Source organism: Rhinopithecus bieti, unplaced genomic scaffold (genome assembly GCF_001698545.2).
Source record: "Rhinopithecus bieti isolate Rb0 unplaced genomic scaffold, ASM169854v2 scaffold_35900, whole genome shotgun sequence".
Lineage (NCBI taxonomy): Eukaryota > Metazoa > Chordata > Mammalia > Primates > Cercopithecidae > Rhinopithecus > Rhinopithecus bieti.
In genome coordinates this window covers 767,151-781,345 of record NW_016815631.1, presented here as the reverse complement: position 1 = coordinate 781,345, position 14,195 = coordinate 767,151, and positions in this window count along the sequence as shown.

Genomic DNA, 14,195 nt, shown 5'->3' with positions numbered 1-14,195 from the left:
CTAGTTCAACCATTGTGGAAGACAGTGTGGCGATTCCTCAAGGATCTAGAACTAGAAATACCATTTGACCCAGCCATCCCATTACTGGGTATATACCCAAAGGATTATAAATCATGCTGCTATAAAGACACATGCACACGTATGTTTATTGTGGCACTATTCACAATAGCAAAGACTCGGAACCAACCCAAATGTCCATCAATGACAGACTGGATTAAGAAAATCTGGCACATATACACCATGGAATACTATGCAGCCATAAAAAAGGATGAGTTCATGTCCTTTGTAGGGACATGGATGCATCTGGAAACCATTATTCTCAGCAAACTATCGCAAGAACAGAAAACCAAACGCTGCATGTTCTCACTCATAGGTGGGAACTGAACAATGAGAACACTTGGACACACAGTAAGAGGAACATCACACACCGGGGCCTGTTTTGTGGGGGGAGAGGGGGAAGGGATAGCATTAGGAGATACACCTAATGTAAATGACAAGTTAATGGGTGCAGCACACCAACATGGCACATGTATACATATGTAACAAACCTGCACATTGTGCACATGTACCCTAGAACATAAAGTATCATAATAATAATAATAATAATAATAATTTCAAAGTACAACTCCTGTGTTATTGGGGCAAGTTATATCATCTTTTGGAGACTGAGTTTCTTTACCTTTAAAGTGGGTATAATAATTCCTAACTTTCTTGACTGTTAGGAATATTAAACTATTGAATATATTTAAATGCAAAGCATGGTGCCTAGCATATAAATTATAATCTTCACTTCTATTTTCTGTACCTTAATTTATTATATTGCAAACTGGAATTGTTCATTCACCCTGCCTTAAAATTATTGTGAGGGGAAGTCATGATAAATAATGGAAAAATATTGACAAAATCATTACAGGACACATTGAGTATTAATAGATTGCTTGTATACTTTGAATTCTAGTAGTGTTTGAGCCTGGGGAGACCTTAAAAGTTCTGCCATAAGAAGATGGTGAACAGACAAGAAAACATTTGGCCAAGTTATTTCACGAACCTGTTGGTAAAAGAGCCACAACAAATGGTGACACTAGTATTTCTAGTTCCCCCATGTGATTTGACCATATGGACAAGCACTGGCTTTTTAAACTGACCATATTTCAAAATCCTGGTTTAGTTTATTTACCAAAGGGCACAAAGTCAAAGATATACAGTCATTATGAGTCTTTCAAGTGAGATAGCCTTTCAAGCGAGTCACAGGGCGTGACTCTGTTTGTAAACATCATCAGGAGGGCCCATACAACAATTCCAGGCTAGGAAGATGAGCAAGCGAGATTACGAAATGAAGATATAAAACTGACTGTGCAAGTTTTGAGGACAGCAAAACTGTTCTGTGGCCCTGGATACGTCTTTCCTTTCCCAGTGAAGTCACTATGAGCAGATTGCCCAATCACCAAATGGCATAGCAGATCTTGGAACCAGCCTGCAGATATTTGAGCATACCGACTCTTAACTTTTTCCTCCTGTTGCATTCCTTCTTGTCAAACACTGCGGAATATCTATGGGTTCTTATATAATTATACTGTTCAGTCCGTGTTTATTGTTCTTTTCCCACCTGCTAGAAAGAGTGTGGGGTACTAGATAGTTCAATCTGAGTTTCTCACCATGGGCTGCAATTTCCCTCAAATTTCAGATCATTACCTCACGTGCTTTTGTTGCTCGGGATAATCTTTTAGGTATTCCTTAAACTCCACAAAAAGCAATTGTTAGAAGTTTTTGTTCTTTAATTAATCAAAGACGTTCCAGGCAATCAAACAGTATTCAGGATTCATAGAATGATATTGCACATATGTGCCATAAACTAGGAAAATAAATCTTAGTTATAGACTTTATTACATGCAGTTAGTGTTTTCTGGGAAAATAATTAGTGGGTTATACGTAGGATTATTTTTGTTTTGTTTCTTTTTAACAGTAGATTCTAGCTTTTATTTTAAGCGTAAGGTTGCTAATGAAATTATTCCTTACAGAACACATCTATTCTCTTTGTTGATCAATGATTTCAAATCATCTACTTTCTCAACATTAAGGTTCTTAGTCTATTCTGTGATGACCAAACCTTAAAGTATTATTTGTTATAGTAAATGGTTCTGGTGATAGAGAAAAGTCAAAAGCTTTATAAATCCAAACTGTGACTCAAGTCTGTGTGAGATGCAGTAATAATTAGGAAAAGCTGGCTTGCTAAATTAGTACTAAATTCTCACAACAGGCATCAGTCAATAGTCTAGACATCTGATGAGTTTAGCAGAGGCCAAGGAGAAAATTAATCACAGGTTGTCTATAACAAACTGCTAAAGTGTATTTATTTCACAAAACCAAAGAATAAATGTTCTAAGATTATTTAAGATAAATAAAGATAAGAGGATTGGAAAATATTCACCAGATTATCTTATCATTTTTCTCTTTCCTTTAGTTTTCATTAAATTGTGAGAATCTCCTTGTATCCCCTGTGTTTAGTAGAGTATAGGACATAGTAGAGGCTCCATAAAGGACCACTGAGTTAATGAGGGACAGCACATCCTTACTCATAAAAAATATAAAGCTGTTTTTTTTTTGTAATTTATTATACTCATGTGCCCATCTTTAGCTGTGAAATAGGTATGTTGATGTGTATGTGTATGAAGACTAAATATAGCCATTCCTTTAGTTCCAAAATATCTACCAACTGCCTATGCTAACTGTGTGGCATACAGAAATAAATATGGTAGAATATTCAGGTTTCAAAGAGTAGGTAACTGATCTCTTTCTTCTAATGGCCAGGAAGATAGCAAAAAGAAATTAATTTCATGGTTGAAAACTAAAAGTTTCACTAAACTTTTAGAGTAGGTTTGCCAGGTAAAATACTTATTTAAATTTGAATTTCAGATAAGCAATAAGTAATTTTTAAAGATAAGTATAGCCCATGCAGTATTTGGAGCATACCTATCCCAAATATGGTATGAATTGTCTATCTGAATTTCAAATTGAACTAGTCATCCTGTATTTGTGTATATGTGTGCTCACTAAATTTGGCAACCCTACTTTTTAGGCCACTTTTTACATAGCAGAATTGTTCAAATTGGTTTCCCATTTTGCACCTTGCACACTGTGAAGATGGGACAAGTTGTAAAATGCTTTAGACATGAAGATAAATAGGTAAGAACTCAGAAAAGCATCAGGGAGGAGAATAAGGTGCCCTTGAATAATAATTAACCACAACAAATTATCTGTTCACAATATGAGATCAGAAGTATTTATTCACTTGTTTGTTTGGGGGAGAGTGACAACTTTGAGAACCTGGGATTTGAAGTCAGACAGGTCAATTCTACAACCTAGGGGCACTATGACTCTCGACAAGGATCTCAAGCTCTCGATGACTCAGTTTCTTATGTGACAAATGAGGACAAGTAGAGTAATACTCTATAGAGTTGTTTGAAAGATTAAATGAAATAATACTCATAAAGTGATTAGCGGTGCTTGCTATATAATAAGTGCTCTCTATATTATAGATTTACTCTTATCAACTACTACTGTTGAGGTGCAATAATCATGTATGATTTTGTCTTAAGAGAAAAGCAGTTCCTGGCATCTAGAAGCTAGCTTGGCACTCACAGCTAGACCTTCCCCTGCTGAGTATAAACAATTTGACAGAGCACCAAGATCAGACAGAGCCACTCTGTGACCATGATGAATCAAGACAAAAATAAGATTGCCCCACAACCATACCTGAATGCAGACCAAAACACGAATATTAAAAAACATCAGAAATGACCTAACGTCATTCTATCCTGGTTCATATGAATGAGTATTTATTCCTTTCTTACAAATTACAACCTCACTCCAGTTTCCCCTCTTTCTAGAGAAGACATTAAGTTGCCCAAGCATATCAACCCCACTTTCTAATAGTCTCCAATTTGGAGCAAAGATCTGAGTCCTTGATATCTCCCCTAAACATGAACCCTAATCCTTTTTTCTTTTCTTTGAGACAGAGTCTCACTCTGTTGCCAGGCTGACATGCAGTGGCAAGATCTAGGCTCACTGCAACCTCCACCTCCCAGGTTCAAGCGATTCTCCTGCCTCAGCCTCCTGAGTAGCTGGGACTACAGGTGTGCACCACCACACCTAGCTAATTTTTGTATTTTTAGTAGAGACGGGGTGAAAACCGTGTTGGCCAGGATGGTCTCAATCTCTTGACCTCATGATCTGCCTTCCTTGGCCTCCCAAAGTGCTGGGAGTACAGGTGTGAGCCACCACTCCCGGCTGAACTCTAATCCTTTCTAATGCCATTTTACTGAGATGTCCTTGACCACATCCTCCTGCTCCTCACCCCCATAATGTCCATCATACCCTATAATCCTTTACTGCAACACACCATAAACTTAATATGTTCAACTACAGGAGTATTCCTGGTGGTCTTTGGCTGGAGGGCATTGACAGAACCTTCCATCAGCACCTTCTTTCTCTTGTATTTCTTGTCCTCAATGTTCAATATTCTCCTTGTGTCTTCTCCACTTTCCATCACTAAACTGTATCCTAAATATGCAGGTATAATACAAAATATCAGTGAAAGAATGATCATCATGTGTTCATAAAGTTAAATAAATAAAACTAAAGGCCAGATGCTGGTAACTAGATGGCTGCATCTCAGTTTTAGATTAGCATTTCAGGTCTGATCATTTTCTAGGTCTTTCTCCATTTTAGTAAACAATCTTTTAAGAACACGAGAATATATCCATACTGGCTCACATTTTCCTGGAATCCAATGATAAAATAACATAAAGAAAAACGTTTGTAGGTAACATTTACTGTGCTAGTTTTTCTTGGATGTAGTTTGAGAGAACAGTGATGATTGACACAGTAGGCCCTTGGTAGCCACAGATTCCGCATCCATGGATTCAACCAACTTGAAATGAAAATATTCAGAAAAAAAATTGTGTCTGGACTGAACATGTACAAACTTTTTTTCTTGGCATTACTCCCTAAACAACATATTTACATAGCATATACATGAGTATAACAATTTACATAGCATTTATATCGTATTAGGTATTATAAGTAATCCAGAGATGATTTAAAGTACTTGGGAGGATGTGTGTAGGTTATATGCAAATATACCACATCATTTTATATCAAGAACTTGAGCATCCCTGGATTTTCATATCCTCGGGTGTTCCTGGAACCAATCCTCCACGGATACCAAGACAGAACTGCATATATGGGAAGCCAATGATACCTTCCACCCTTGAAAGTATATTCATCTCCAGGCTAATATCTGGAGTGTGAATTCTGCTATGGAGAGCAACCCTAATTGCTGGGACTCTTGGTGCCCGATATTCCTTTGATTTTCTCTTCTATAGTTGGGAGCAAAAACACTTTCCTTTCTTGTTTGTTTGTTTTGGCTGAGTAAGAAAGCCCCTATTACTTTAGCTCCAAGCTTGGCAACATAAAACCCCGCCCAACCATCTCTGTGATCTGTGATATTAGAAGGTGCTGCGTACCAAGAATATCAGATCATTTTTCCAATTGTACACACCTAACAGTAGAGAAAGTTAAAGAATTGGACTGGGGACTGACTCAAAATATGAGTATTAATATACTTTAAAAACTCCCTAGGTGATTTTTATTTGACCCAATTCCCAATCTCCCAGAAGCCTCTCCTTAGATGTGATATTCCCTTGCAATCACAGGAAAAGAGTACCTTAAAGAAGCCAAATTTAGGATCAAGCTATGATCTACTATTTAATATTATTTGCAGCGCGAACCCTTAACAAATTTAGAGCCGAATCATGCGTCGACCGGAGCTGACCTAATTGCTTGTTCTGTTGTCTGCAGTTATGGGACATGGAATAGACCAAGGCTAAGCCCTGAATAGCAGTAGCAGATCTCACTGAAAATCTAATTTACAGGACAGCAATAGCGATGCTCCAGTTAAGGTTGCTGAGGCCACGGTGAACTAACCTCTATTTTTCATTCTCTAATCATTTCTCCAGAAAATAAATTTGGTTATATAATTTATCTTGCTTAGTTTGGGCTCAAAACGAACTTGAGAGAGGAAAACTGTAGTGAAATTCTGTATATTTTAAGTTATACTGCTGTGATCAGCAGAAGTTACTTTGCTTCAGAATATCCAACAGAATTTGCCTCAGAATAAATGTACATGACAGTGTATGTGACTTGATGTTTGTACCAGAATGAGACCAGAATGGTGTTGGCATCAAGTTATATTTGGATGTCAAGTTTGTGTGGACATTGCAATGTGAACAGAGATGAATGATTAATGAAATTGTAATAATATATTTCTTGGCTACTGAATTGTTTAAAGCATGTTATAGATATGATCTAATGAATCTTTCTCTCTACACTGAAAAGTGGATGAATAGTGAATATTCTCTGCTTAATTTAATCATGATGTCTTCAATACAAGTAATTTACTGAAGAGCACAATATAATCATTGTAAAACCCAGTAGTTCAGCTTGGAATTTTCCAAATAGGAAAGACGGCAGACTTTAAAAATGTATTTTTGTCACAGAATCACAACTTGGGCTTTAGGGCTAAATAGCTTGTGAGCTACTCAGAGGCAAGATGCAAGAGTCTTTGTGCCCAAGTACCTGTCATATTGTCAGATACTAGATAAAACTTCACACACGAAGACAACACAAACAAATAAACAACGACAAAATGAGATAGACCCTTGGCTTGCCATTATCAACTCTGTTTCAAAAAGGAAGATTCTTTGTAATTCTTAGGTTCCCTTAAAAAAATTCTTAGGTTTCCTTAAAAAAGTTGATAATCACTGGAGTAAAATACCAAGTTAGAATGTGGAAGGAAATATTGTGAAGTTTTCACCAATCAGCAAAGCTTCAAATATGTCATGTCTATTAAATGGCAGTTAAAAACCACCTTTCAAGAAGCCTATCACAGACAGCCAGATAATTACATTTCCGGTGTTTATTTTATTTTTTACTCTTTTTGTGCAAATTATGACTTATAATTATTGTTTTAAGCACTGTCTTTTAAAATATACAGGAAAAAAGGAATAAGCCAAAGATGTAGAAATTCTAGATTTTCTATGTAGCAGGAAGCTCCCTTTACCAGTGTTTTTTGTAACTGTATATAAATAAGATATATAACATAATGCTTTGCTTATAGACAGTGTAATGGTTACCATAGCCTAGGAAATGGACATGTCCAGTACCTCACATAGTTCATTTGTGTGTGTGTATGCATGTGTGTGTATGTGTGTAGTAAGAGCACCTAAAATCTATTCTGGGAGCAAATTTTCAGTATACAATATTATTACTCTAGTCTTCATGTTGTACATTAGATCTCTAGACTTATTCATCGTACATAACTGTAACTTTGTATCCTTTGACTTACAACTCCTTATTTTCTCTCCACCCCTCCACCCCTGGTAACCACTGACTATTCTCTGTTTCTATCTATTTGACAGTTTTGTTTTTTAAATTTCACATAAAGATGAGATCATGCAATATTTTTCTTTCTGTGTCTGGCCCATTTTACTTAGCATAATGTAATATAGAGTCATCCATATTGTCACAAATGTCAGGATCTTGTTTTTAGGCTGAATAATATTCATATATGTATATACATATACATACTTGCACATTCTCCATATTTTTTAATCCATTCATCTGTTTCTGTACACCTAGGTTGTTTCTCTATCTCAGCTATTGTCAGTAAAGCTGCGGTGAACATGACAATGCAAGTATCTCTATGAGATGCTAATTTCATCTTCTTTGGGTATATACCCAGTAGACGACTTGACAGATCTTAAGGTAGTTCTATTTTCAATTTTTTGAAGAACCTCTCTACTGCTTTCCGTAACAGTTAAACCGATGCATATTTCCACCAACAGTATATAAAGGTTCTCTTTTCTCCACACTGTTACCAACACTTATCTCTTTATTTTTTATAATAGTCATATTGACAGATGTGAGATGATATCTTATAATGGTTTTGATTTGCATTTCCCTGATGATTAGTGAGGTTGAGTACCTTTTCAGATACATATTGGCCATTTTTATGTCTTCTTTGGAGAAATGTCTATTCATATCTTTTGCCCATTTTATCTAATTTTAGAATAATATTAAAATTTTTAAATTTTTTGCTATTGAGTTGTGTGTATTCCTTATATATTTTGGATACCCACCCCTTATCAGATGTAGGATTTGCAAGCATCTCTAGGCTGCCTTTTCATTTTTTTGACTGTTTCCTTTGCTGCACAGAAACTTTTTCAGTTTGTAGTCCTACTTGTTTATTTTGCTTTTGTTGCTCCAGTTTTGGTGTGATAGCCAAAAAATTGTTGCCCAGAACAATGTTGAAGAGCTTTTCCCATGTTTTCTTCTAGGATTTTTATGGTTTCAGGTCTTGCATTTAGGTCTTTAATCCATTTTGAGTTGATGTTCGTGTATGGTGTAAAACAAGATTTCAATTTTATTCTTTGCATGTGGATATCTGGTTTTCCATACATCACTTATTGAAAACACTATTCTTTCCCAACTGTGTCTTCTTGATGGGCTTGTTGAAAATTAGTTGACTGTATATGCTTGGGTTTATTTTTGGGTTCTCTATTCTGTTCCATGCGTCTATTTGTCTGTTATTATACAAATACCATAATATTTTGGTTACTACAGGTTTGTAGTATATTTTGAAATCAAAAAGTGTGGTGCCTCCAGCTGTGTTTTCTTTTTCAAGATTTCTCTATTTGGGGTTGTTCGTGGTTCAATACAAATTTTAGAAATTTTTTTCCTATTTTGTGAAGCATACCTTTGGAATTTTATAGAGATAATGTTGAATCTGAATATTGCTTTAGGTAGTATAAAATTTTAATAATATTAATTATCCCAGTCCATGAATATAGGATATATTTTTTTATTGGTGTCTTCTTCAACTTCTTTCACCAATATTCTATAGTTTTCTTTGAAGTAGTAACTAAAATCTCCAAAACAACAAAAAAGGCCAGGACCAGAGGGCTTCATGGCTAAATTCTGCCAAACATTCACAGAAGAATCAAACAAACCCCTCTTAAACTCTTCCAAAGAACAGAACCAGAAGAAATACTTTCAGACCCAGTTTATGAAGTCAGTATCACCCTGGTTGCAAAGCCTGACAAAGATATCACGAGAAAAGAAACCTGTAGGCCAATGTCTCTGATGAACATAGATGGAAAATTCTTCAGTGGAATAGCTGCAAACTGAATTCAACAACACATCAAAAAGATTATGCATTTATGCATAATTAAGGTGAATTTACCTCTGAGATGCAAAGTTGATTTAACATATGCAAACTCATGTGATACATTACATTAACAAAGTGAAAAATAAAAACCACATCATCATCTCAACTGATGCAGAAAAAGCATTTGACAAAGTTCAACATTCTTTCTTGATTAGAAAACCTCTCACCAATTTGAGTATAGAATGAAATTTTGTCTACATAATAACGGTCATTTATGAAAAGTCCACACATAACATTATAATTGATGGGGGAAAACCAATAGCTTTTCTTCTAAGATCTGCTACAAGGAAAGGTTGCCTACTCTCACCACTTCTACTCAACATAGTACTGGAAGTACTATCAAAAGCAATCAGACAAGGAAAAGAAATAAAAAGCACTGACACCAGAAATGAAAAACTAAAATTATGCCTATTTGCAGACAACATGATCCTATGTGTAGAAAACCTTAAAGACTCTACCAAAAAACTCTTAGAACTAATAAATGAATTCAACTATTCATAGGATACAAATTTGTAGTATACAAAATCAACATGAAAAAAGTTACATTTCTGTGTACCAATAATAATCTGTCCAAAAAACAAATCAAGAAAAATATCCCATTTATGATAGCATCAAAAAGAATAAAATACTTACTAATTTAACCAAGAAGATGGTTTGCTTTTCAAAACAGTAGAAAGTAGTAGGTCACATTACAATGTTTCTGTCCATTGTTCATTTTTAGATCTTTATAAATTTGGTAGTGATTATGCTGGTAGTGAAAATGGAGGTGGCAAGGGGAAGAGGATATGCAGTAACTTCTTTAAAGCAAAAGTTATTTTCAGTAACAAATAAAAAAATGGAAAGAGCTTCTTTGCCTTCCTGTCTCCCAGTTTGCCTCGTTGCTCCTTCTGCCCCCAGTAACTCCAATCCTCCACTCCAATGCATTTTTTATCTTTGGCCTCCATTTCCCCTTTCCTTTAACTATTCAATACCAGGGAAGACTGGTTCCATAGTAACCTACGTAAAGGATTACAATAGATCATGTTAGAATCAGATTAGTTTAGATTATACTTTGAGCTTTCTATGTTTGAATATTTTGTTTATAACTTTACAAAACTCTAGAATGTTAAATATATTTATTTCTATCATAAATTACACATTAGTTTCTCAGTTGCAAAGGATTGATCTAGAATTGAGTCATTTTGGTGTTAGTTCTGTGGAACTGCCGAAGAAAATCTTAACCCATTGTTATCATCTGGAGTCCTTTAAAGGTTAGCTTAGACCAAGGGCCAGGGAAGGCATTGCCAGCCTGCTATTACTGCTGGTTGATAAGCTTAAATGGAGTCTGGCTCCATGAGGAAAGGCTGACACAGGGAAGAGGAGCTACAGCATAGGATGACAGGCTGCCAGACTCAAGGGAGGAATCTGGTGATGGTGCTTATGTATCACAGATCCCCATGCCTGGAATCATCTCATAGCAACAAGTAAATTCTAGAAAACTAAAACCCTAAGGGGCGTATTTCTGAGACATCGCTTGGTTAAGACATGTTTTTTTTTTTTTTCCCCGAATACTTATTGTACAGTTTCATTTTATTACTTAACCCTTTATATATTTAACTGCTGTAACTTTTGCTGCTTTTCTCACCAGAGTAACCTTTAGCAATCCTGGACATAAGACCTTATTATGATGTCAAATGTAGTGTCTAAAACCTTGGAAGCACTAAAAAATAATAATAAAGAAAAATGATTAGAATGCCATCTATGGATATCACTGGCCTAGGTGTTTGATCTGCCCCTAGTTTGCTTGTCATTAATGCAATTAATATATTTGACACCAGTATGTGGTGGCACTTGTGCAAGAAGATAATGAAAGGAAAGAAAGGTAAAGAAGATCCACCTTAGTCTCCACAGTTAGGTGATAAAGAGAAGAAAGAATAAAATAGTGAAACTGTGAGAACACTAAAGAGAAGCAATACTTTCTGCTTGCAAGCTGTCTTCGAAAATAAACTATTAACTCTAATTTCATAAATCTTTTTTTTTTTTTTTTTTTTGGAGGGACGGAATGATCCAGTCGCTCTCATGTAACGCTCACTGCGGGAATTAGCTGCTGAGAGGAGAGCAGATGGCCGGATCTCGCTCACTGCAAGCTCCGCTCCCGGGCTTACGCCAGTCTCCTGCCCTCAGCTCGGAAGTAGCTGACTACAGGCCCCACCACCTCGCCCGGCTAGTTTTTTTTTTGTTTTTTTTGTATTTTAGTAGGAGACGGGTGGTTCACCGTGCGCTTAGCCCTAGGATGGATTCGTTTCGATCTCCGACCATCCGACCATTCCGCCCGTCGCTCTTCTGGGGCCCTCCCTCCCAAAGTGCTGGGATTACAGGCTTGAGTCACCGCGCCCAGCCTAATTTCATAAATCTTTATGTATGCAATTGTGTGCCAGACTCTGTGCTAACTGTTGGACTGTGAGGATCAATAGAGCCTCCAGCAAGGTGCTCAGAGTCAAATAGGAAATGGACGGATAAACAAATGAATAGTCATAAATGGGGCACGAGACATCATGGACCATCTTTAGAAACTACATGTAATTTAAAATTTTTGTAAGGAATTCTAATACTTAAATGTTTTCAGAAACTTTAAATCATGCCATCTCTCCCAAGAAACAAGAGGAAGTGATTGGAAACATATGTATGGACCAGATGAGAGCGAACCTTGAATGTCGTGCAAAGGACATGGACTTTATCATGAAATTATTCTGTTTTTTATGTAAGATAGATCATTGTTAGCATTAGAGTGACTCCAGAATATTCATCCATATGCCTGTCATAAGACGTATATTACATAAGATCTGTTCTAACTCAGTTTCTTTTGTTATATTCTAAGTTCCTTTGAGGAAATCCATGTATCTTTCCATACTTTGCTCATTGTGGTTGTTCAGTAAAGGCATCTTTAAACTTAAGTGTTTATTAACACAAATTATTTTGGAGGAAAACACATATTTAATGCAGCCAACTACTTCTGAAGCAGTTGTTTTCAAAATAAGTAGGTATTTGCCATTCTCAGACATGTTTTTTTCTCTAAACCAATTGTTGCTGCAGATATAACCTTAATTGCAAGAATAAGCATTCCCTATAATTCTAAAACTACTAGTGAATAACAATTAGCATAAGTAATAAAAATTAATAGTTTGCTATTATTCGTTTCCTTTTCAATGGAATGTTTGGTGGCATGTTTATATATCATCCAGGCATAAAACCACCCTAAATTCTTTTATCCACTACAGGTTTTTTAATAAAGAATTCTAATACCTAAGTGTTTTCAGACACTTTAAATGATGCAGCTCCCTCTTTTATGATTTGAAAACTCTTATTTTGAATCAGTCATGATTCAAACCGTTAAAAATCAGGACCAGCTAATCTATTTTAAGTTGAATCCCTTAGGTAATCTGGGATGCTCAAATCTTGACCCAGACACTAATTTAGCTGTTGGGCCACTTCTTAGATTCCCAGGGAATAAATGCAGCAAATGCACATGATATAGATCCATTATTTATTTATTTATTTATTTATTTATTTATTTATTTAGAGACAGAGTTTCACTCTTTTGCCCAGGTTGAAGTGAAGTGGTGTGATCTTGGCTCACTGCAACCTCTGCTCCCCGGGTTCAAGCAATTCTCCTGCCTCAGCCTCCTGAGTAGCCGGGATAATATAGTCTGGCTATAATATCCTAAGTAACTGAGTAATATAATAGCCTGGCTAATTTTTGTAGTTTTAGTAGAGACAGGGTTTTGACATGTTGGCCATGCTGGTCTCGAACTCAGGTGATCCACCTGCCTCAGCCTCCCAAAGTGCTAGGATTACAGGCGAGAGCCATCATGTCTGTCCTTAGACGCATGATCTTCATACTCACCTAGGTTTCAGCCCTGAATCCCTGGTTGTCTTCTCCTCATCCTATGCTACTGAACTGTGTTATTCCATGACTGTGGTACAAGGGTCCATGAATAGACTAGCCCATGCCTTCATTTCTCTGAAGCCTTCCCTGTTCCCACTCTGCTTTCTAAAAGCAGAGAGAGGTCCTACTCTAGTAGTTACACATGAGAGACAAGAAAGAGAAGAGAAGAGAGCCATATGAATAAAGCAGTTTTGCATGAGTTACCCTAGTCCTGTGCTATTTATTATTTATTTTCTCCTCTAAAAGCTGTGATAACCCAAGTGTATGTTCTTGACATATAATCTTCTCTTAGAATAACAGGAGTCTTTGATTAATCCTGAAAGAATGTGACCAGCTCAAACCTACTGAGAATTCATGTCAGAGCTGGAAAGGACTTTGGAGCTAGTCTAGACCAGTGGTTCCCAACCTTGATTTTGCCCAGAAGCCCCTGAAGAAAGGAACACTTCACTCCATCGGTAATATCCAGTGACACTAGTGCAGGGATTCTTCACAGCAGAGCACAGGGAGGGACCTTATAGTATCTTGGCAGGAAAACAGGGGGCTTGTAATTTTAAAAGACCACCTACCACCAATGCGAAACAGGAAATTCTATTACTGTCTGGCACAGAACTGGCTGGGGTGGGAGGGCATTGGTGAATTAATGTTTTTAAACAACCGTCTTCATTTAGTTATGAGAAAACTGAGGCTCAGAAAACTTAAGAGATTTTTCTTCTCATCCCCAGACAGTTAGTGACTGACTCAGCCTCAGATACTGTAAATCTTACCTCCTTAAATAATTTTATTACACTCTACTACATCTTCCTGAAATCCGGATTTTGTATAGAATTTTCTGTGCCTAGTTAAAATGAGAAAGAAAGCAAGAAGAAAGGAGGGTAAAAAAACAAGAAGGGATGGAAGGAAGCAGGAAGGGAGGATAAGAAGGGAAGGAGGGAGACAGGGAAGGAAGGGAGGGAGGGAGAGAGGGAGGGAGGGAGGGAGAGAGGG